This window comes from Nicotiana attenuata, chromosome 10, assembly GCF_001879085.1.
Source record: "Nicotiana attenuata strain UT chromosome 10, NIATTr2, whole genome shotgun sequence".
Taxonomy (NCBI): domain Eukaryota; kingdom Viridiplantae; phylum Streptophyta; class Magnoliopsida; order Solanales; family Solanaceae; genus Nicotiana; species Nicotiana attenuata.
This window is the reverse complement of record NC_031998.1, coordinates 6,350,063-6,358,933: the sequence shown is the minus strand read 5'-3', so window position 1 is coordinate 6,358,933 and position 8,871 is coordinate 6,350,063.

Sequence of the window (8,871 nt, the reverse complement as noted above, 5' to 3'; positions counted from 1 at the left end):
TCCAAATTAATGCACAGAACCTGGTTGTATCCGTTGAGATTATGGAAACCCCGGTGGACTTTTGGATAAGGCTTGTCTTAAAGGATTATTATGTGGACAACATATTAATCCGACTAGGTTTGACCATGATGCATGCACAATTTCAATCAGAGTAAGGTTACTATGGGGGTCTAGACTGGTACCCTCAAGCGGACAACTCGAGGGGGAAAGGCATGAAACCGTCGACTGCACCGCTGATCGACTAGTTTCACCGCAAATAAGACTTTTCGAATTTAAGGGTAATAAATTGGAAGAGCGCAACCACTCATCAAGCATTGCTATAGGACTTGATACTCATGAGTGGAATATGATGTGGAGTATGATATATGCAACAATAACAGCATGTTGTCAAGTATTTGCACGTAAGAAAATAATAAATGCAGTATTTAAATAATTGAAAGACAGTTACGGAAAAAGAAAACAAAGAGACAAGTCAGTTTCAGAAGATAAAGAAATCATAAATAAGCAGTTAAATCCAAATAAAGGGTAAAAGGTATACGGGATAAGGCATGCTTGGACTAATTCACATAAAATAAGTTCGTTACGGTAAGAGCCTAATACATCCCCAGCAGAGTCGCCATGCTGTCGCGCCCCCTTGTTTCCTCCTCGCGGAGAACATCTGGGTTTCGACATTTCATGGGGGATCAACTCTTTTCCTTTTGGGAATTGGGTATTTGAAGAGTCGCCACCTAACAGATTATGGTGCGTTAGGGAACCTTGAACAATTAACTCATGCACTAGTTTGCATTATCAGAGATTAGGGTAAGGGCTCGAAATAACCTTGAGGGGAAGGTATTAGGCACCCCTCGCGGTCTACAATGCTGGGTCCCGGCCGAACTTAAACTCATGTGAATTAGTCATTTTAATAGAGAAACAATTTTAACACGTACTTGCAAGTGAAGGCATGTTTTGACATTCTAAGCACATGTATGATTCAAGTAATGAAACAAGGGAAAAGGTTTGAACAATTTGCACATATATAAAGAAAAGTAAATTCATTTAAACAATGGGAGTTGGGAAAGAGGGGTCCTAGGTTGGTTAGCCTACAAAATCATACCCACACAATGCCCGATAATCACTCCTTTATGACGGGCTACACGTGACATTAGTGCATAGTTATCATATCCTTACTACCCAATTCCCTCCCCTTGGTCATAGCCTAAAGCGTTCTAGCAACCTTGAAAGATATCCTATGCGTGCTCTACCCGTCCCTTCCTTGCGGCCCTGGAGTTATTTAGGACCTCTAATTTAGGTAGTTCTAGACCATCCTAATGTGTTTAAAGCAGAAAAGTCTAAGCGTCAACCAAAACAATTAGGACTGCATTTAAAGGGGGGAACAATTAAAGGCTCACATTTTACCTCCACAAGCAGAACAAATAAGTGCACGTCTCAAACAACTGTTTCAGGTATTTAAGAGAGAAACCTTAGAACATGATATCTAGGTGAACAGAGAGTATACAATATTGAATTAGGACCAAAGTTTCAATGACCTATTCGGCTTGCCTACTGATTTTAGACCTGTTGAATGTGAGCAATCTCAAATAACAAAGCACAGTTTTATAGTTGCAGGATTTTAATCGCCCTATAGGCTTGCCTAGGCGTATAACAGTGAGGTCCTATGAGCATGGTATCTATTAGTGATCAGGAATGCAGTAAAGCAGTAAACGATTTTGAAACGGACAACTTGAGATACTATAAGCATGCTTCCTAGCAATATTAATTAAGGCAGCGTTTGAAAACTTATTAAAAAGCGGACAGATTAGTTAATTAAACTGATTCAGAATAAACAAGCATGAATTAAACCGTTTTTCTAAGTAAACTGATTTTAAGTCCTATAGGCATGATTTCTATTAGAGCTGATTTAGATCCTATAGGCATGATCTCTATTATTAAAGCTGAATTAGATCCTATAGGCATGGCTTCTAATTTGTGTAGAAGTAAAGCAAGCAGAACTTATCAAAACCAAAGCAGATCCTATAGGCATGTTATCTAACAAACACATTTGAATCAACATGGACCCTATAGGCATGGTATCTACCCACTTTTACCCACAGTATATGACTACCCACCCTTTTTCACTAATCACCCCAATGTTTGTTTACAACTAATTATTACAGACCAGGAATTGAATGAATTACATAAATAGAACAGAAATTAAACTATAGGGAGCCTGAAGTACGCCCAAAGTGATTTCCAAGCCTCCAGTAGTCTCAAATGCCCAAAGTTCCATAGCCAATTTCATGTCTAGGTGTGTCAGAGTTCCCTAAGGACCTCAAGGATCCCGGACAGTGCTCACACCTAGACCTTTCCAAATGAACTGATTTATGTGCAGTGGAAGGGCCAGCCCTGATATGCCAGAGTTCAGAGAGATCTCAATGGTCTCAAGGCAGTACACATACCAGAGGGGCAGGACTTAGTAATCTAAGAGTAGTGTGAGAGTGCATAATGATTTGAAAGAGTTTAGTAAACAGAACAAGGAAGGTCTTAGGAATGAAAGAGTTTTCTGAAAACCTGTACTGGTTTGAGTAAAACAGTAGTTGAAAAAAAAAGAATATTTTGAAATCAGCATGCCAGTCTCAGAACAGCCTCAGAAAAACACTTTGGCAAACAGACTTCACATAAGGAGAAAAGGGTAGGGGATACATAGAATGCACCTTATTGACAGCAGACAAATACACAGGTTCTTCAAGAAGTCAGGGAATTGACAAGTTAGTTACAAAGACATGCTGAGAACACATAGGTCTTTAACCATGACCAACACACAAACAATGCAACTTGAACATACTAGTGAACAAATAGGATTCCTGCAATTATCTAAAGCAGGATTGGGCATGCTAAACAGTATACTAATTGTAATTTTTAACAGAACCAAACTTAAACATGTTGAATGACACAGTAATTAGGTAGTATAATCTAAGCATGATGATTACATATTGCACATGATAGTAGAATAGTAAACAGGACTGGGAATCACAACTAATGAACTGTAGCAACAAAGAAACATATAGTTTTGGGATTTGAATTGAATTAGGACATACCAGTTAAGGAGAGAATACAGAGTGTAGAGCAGAGATGATGCAAATAGCCAGCCTTGGCTTACAGCCGGCTGGGTTAGTGAGAGTTACAAGTAACAGAAGAGAATAGAGGGCTTTTAGAGCGTGAGAGTGTGGAGGAACTAGTGTTCGTGTCCTCTGAAGTGAGAATAGGTGAGGGCATATATAGTAATCAAGAGTTAAACAAAACAAGGTAAAGAATCAATCATGTAGCAATTAAGGAAATTTACAGAATCAATCACACACATAAAATCAGTATGTCTTCCCCTTAATTAAGGGATAATCAATCAACGGTAAAAGTAGGACAGGTATTTAAGGAAGGGAATCAAGTAAGACTTGGGTAGAGAGTAGGTAATTAGGGGTGAATGAACAGGAGTTCAGTTAAGGAAACAATTGGCAAGAATCAGCAAATAACAAATAAGGCAAGAGAAAACTAATTAAGGCAAGAAGTCAAACCGAGTAGAGCAGTAAGAATCAAAGATTTTGTAAATGGAAAGAGTTCAAATCAAACCAAAATAAGAACTTCAGAATAATCAAGGGTTTAATTAAAAGAGAAAATCACGTAAAGGGCCAGCAAATATCACAGACAATCCAAATAGGCAAGAAAGGAATAATCCAGATTCAACACATAGGTTTCAACGAAGCAAATCGGTAAATCCAAAATTCCAAACAACCCTGATTTAAGGAGAAAAATACAGTCTTACCATGAATAGTCAGAATGAACATAGACATATAGAATCAGTAGAAAAGTTGAACCAAGAAACTTAGTAGAGGCATATTAGGATAAGAAAATCACGAGACATCTAAATGGCTAAAGAAAAATCACAAGAACCAAGGCAAGAACAAAGTCAGTACATAAGTACTCAAAAACCAAACAAAGAATGTCGAAAAATTAGGGCTTTTAGTATAAACAAGTTAAGGTTAGAGCAACCCTAACGAAATCGGTTAAAACATATAGGAAACAGAAGATTAAACACTCAAAATTATCAAATGTTTTGGAAAAAGAAATTTCCGGAAACCCTAGTTTAGAGAAAGATGAAAAATCATTCGAAAATCAGACGATTCTTGTAAAGAATCAAAAGGTTATTGTAAAATTCATATGAAATAGGTCCAAACCATCTCAGATCTGTATAGATCTAAGAAGTTCAGAATGAAGAAATTAGGGTTTCGAGAAGAACAATCACAGAGATGAAGAAACAAGCTTAGAAACCCTAGATTCATGACGATATAGGAAGATCTTACTCGGAACCAAACCGGAACAGCTTGAAACAGGCGAGAAAGGGCCATAGATGCAAGCGGACTGACCCTGGTCCCTCGAGGACCTTAGAGATGGCAATACCAACGTGAGGGAGGCCATTAGAGGCCTGGTGGTGGTGGGGAAACACCATGAAAGGCAGTAGATGACCGGCGATGTGGGTAAATTAGGGCTAGGGCTTGAGAGCTTTTGGAGAGGAAAAGGATTTCAGGGCGGCGGATGGTGAGAAATGAGAGGGTTTGGGGGGTCGTTTGGAACTAAAAAAGGAAGGGATTAATTTTGGTCGTTGATCTCTATGATCAACGGCCGAGATTGAATGAGATTGGGGCCAGGTCGAGCATTATGGTTTGGGCTGGGTGGGTTTAGTTTCTACTTGGGCTGGGTATTAGGTCAAATTAGGACCAGAATTGAAATAAAAAAAAATAGGGCCAGATTTTAAATAGCAACTTTTAATAACTAAATAATTTATAAAAAAATAATAAATGAATTCCAAAAATATCTTTGTGTACTAAAATGATTTAAAATAGTTATTTAATATTTTAAAAATATAAAAGACCATTTTGTGCATAAATAATGTAATTATACATTAGTATGGGCTATTATTGCAAAGATGTGCAATTTAGCCTAAAAATTGTAAATGTAATTATAAAAATGCACTAAAAATATTTAAACACAATGTTGGCATAAATAATAAATTTAGATAGCTAAATAATCACAAAAGTAGTATGAAGGATAATTATTGGATATTAAAATAATAAAAGGAGAAGAAATAAATTAATTTGGAGCTTTTAAAACTATAGAAAAATTATAAAAATACTTATGCATGCTTATAATCTCTGTTTTAAAATGCAGAATCGGGACTCGCCCGGGGCTCGCCCTGGGGCGGAGCACTCGTAAAATGCCCCTAAACTTATGTGTGTGGCTTAGTTCCGTGAGACTTACGCCTCGGCCGTCGGGGCTAACACCCAGGACACGCCCAACGTCCAGCGTACTGGGCTCGCCTATAGAACTTTATGCAATTGTGTGTAACTAACCTTGTAAATTATCATTTTTTCTTAATAAACCGTTGCAATTTCAAATTAACTCTTTTCTTAATCATAAATCATTAAGTTGAGAGTATTTTATGTTCATTATTTTTTTAAGATGTCAAATTAAGAAAAATTTTACAAGGTTGAGAGTTCCCTAATTATAATATCGAAATTCTTTCAAGATTTATTACTCCTAAAGAGATACATATAAGATTTCGCATCGAATATATTACTTTTGATGAGTTGTAATGACGTTGCAACTAATTTGCATATTATGATATGTCATACTTTTTGTACTATTCATAGTTGAATTAAAATTTATAAATATAGTTAAATAGATTATTTGTTATAATTTTGTGGTTTTTTATAATTATTTTATATTTTATATTATCTTAAAGTTCTTGAAATTAGTAAAATTTAAAGATCCGTAGGACTTACGCCTCATGTCTCAAGGCTTACGCCTCGCCTCACGCCTCCGCCTTTTAAAACATTGCTTATAACTGCATATGTAATATTTTGAAAGTATATGTATATGTTTAAAAATATGTAAGGAAAAATTGGGTATCAACATTCTGTATTCGGTTTTTTAAAATCCTATACCAATACCGTACCTAATTAAATTCGGTATAGTTCGGTTTTCTCCTTTCTGTTTCGATTTATTCGGTTCGGTAACTTCGGTTTATGCGGTTTGAATACTAACTAGTGCATAGAGCCATACACTAATATTCTTAATTAAAGTACTCAAAAATACAAAACAGAAAATGTTTGGTGACAAAAATTTTGTCCAAAACTAGCACATATCGACCCAAATAGAGAAAATTGTACATAAAAGAATATTTGATCATTAGAAATGTCTTGTTACTTGTTTAGAGTTAATTGATGAACTTTGAGAATAACGGAAAGTAAAATTTAAGATTTTTTATATTTATGTTATAATTGATAATATGTGTTTTGTGTAATATAATATATATTTCGGTACGGTATCGGTATTTTGGTATTTTAGTTTAAAATACCAAATACCATACCTAATACCAATTTTTTTTAAAACTTAAACCAAATACCATACCAAATACCAAAATTTACGATTTCGATACACTAATTCGATATTTACCAAATTATGTACGGCCCTAATTCTAAGTCCTCTTTCACCAAAGATGTTTATTGAAAAGATTATTTCCCGCAACAGCACAAGACCCATTGGAAAATCTTGCTTGTCACATCCTCCCCATATCTTGAGAACAAAACCCTTGGACTCCTGTCAATTAAAGATAACATTTTTAAATAGAGTTAATAAAATTAACTACTCCCTCCGTTTATTTTTACTTGTCTATTGTACTAAAAATACATTTTCACTTTTACTTATTCACTATACTAAATCAAGAGAAAGATAATATTTTTTCTTATTTTACCTTTATCATTAACTACTCATTTCCCATGACTTTTGGAAATGCTATCATTATTATGGGTAAAATTATAAAATTTATACTTCATTTAATTTTTTCTTAAAGGGAGTATAAAGTCAAAAGTGAACAACTAAAAGTGGACGGAGGGAGTAACAATTATTGGCACAAATATGATCATTTGTGGGGTTGATGTTTAATTTTTAACCCCATTTTTTAATAATTTTGCAACTTTAGACCATCTTCTCCTCCTCCATCTGCCTCCTTATTCCAGATGAGATTTAGCTCAAACTATATTCTATATCAAGTGAAAATTTAATTCTCCTCGATTCTCGTTTCTTACTTCTTTCAGTCCATCTTCGTTTAGTTCTCTGCTCCTCTTTTGTTGTTGCATATTTGTACTTTATTTTAAATGAGCAATTTGATTGCAAAAGCATTTAAAATAGACTTTTTGCTTCGTGTATCAATTTAATTTCTATGTTTCATAAACTCTACTCGAATAGAAAAGATATGAACTCGAATAGAAAAGATATGAACGATCGGACAACACAAAATTGTAAAAAGTCATAGGACCAATTTAACAAGATAGATAGAATGAAAATAACACCAAAATGGAATCAGTTTCAATATAATTTAACTCTATCAAGCCTGTACGAGTAGTAAAAAAGTATATAAAACATTGATTATTAGTTTATTACCAACATTTCCGACAGTATACTCCAATATTTACGGGGGTCATGGAGAGTTCACGGTGGCACTAAAATGTGAGACAGCCACAATCTTCTAGACGTCTGTTTACTGGGTATTTTAGTTTTGGTTAGTTGAAGTTGATAGTGTTGTTATACACTGTTAAGCAGAATCTTACCGTTTTTATTTGTTACTAGTAGAATGATCGCAAAGTAAAAGGAAGTTTACACAACCATATTGAGGAAGCTATAGGATTTCGAATGCAATGATGCAAATATCAAAGAATAGCATGGCAGACACCTCTACTTGTTAGGTTTTGACACTTCAACTCGCTTAAAAACATGAATTTTAAATGCATAAATGGCACATAAGCTCGGTCATCGGCCACCAAATTGAGGTATCTGGTCTAAACTTCATAGAGTAGAGGGCCGGGATAGTAGAGGTGTTTGTCAAGCTATTTTGCCTTTTAAGTATGTGCTGCAAATCTTGTGTCACAATGAAATCCAATAAACAACATTGCAATAGGATTATACTATCAAATCTGTCATTTCTGATTGCCTTTCGCTATGATTATTACCAAACCTTATAAGTTAGCAAACATACAAAGGTCTCATTTGTTTGCACTTAATAGAGGTCTGAATCTTAATCATTCAGATCTCAGACATTAAGTGCGTTTGTTTTTAAAGTCTGAATCTTAATTATTCAGATCCTAATCATTAAGTGTGTTTGTTTTTTTACATCACAACCACTTAATGGGTCTGAATAGGTCTGTATGATTAAGATCTATAACAGAGACTTAATTTCATTAAGATGCTATCACATATTCATTATTAACTGCCACCACCGCCTACCATTATCAACTACCACCATGCCACCACCGCCTACTATTATCAACTACCACCACCACCCGCACCACCACCACCACGCCATCATCATCCTCAATCATATCCGCCACCATTATCAACCATCACCACCCACTATCCCCACCACTCCGGCCACCATCATTCTCACCCACAATCAACACTTATCCACCTCATCTACCACAACTGACCACCCCATCACCATCAACAACCACAGCCGGTACTGCCCGTCTTATAACCTACCACCACCCACCCACCACCTTCCTCAGTCACACCTATTACCACCACCCGCCATTATTAACTATCACCATCACCACCATCCTCAATCATAATCGCCACCGCTACCAATCACTACTAGCTACTAGCATGAACCACCATCATCAACCAAAACTACCACCTAGCACCGCCTCTACTCGACATTCACCCGTTAGCCATCACCACCAACAACTATTATATTTTAAAAAAATTATATATTTTGTTGATAGAATATTATATTAGTTAGTATTTCATTTGCATTTTATGTTTATTAATTTTCAAATAAAGATAAAT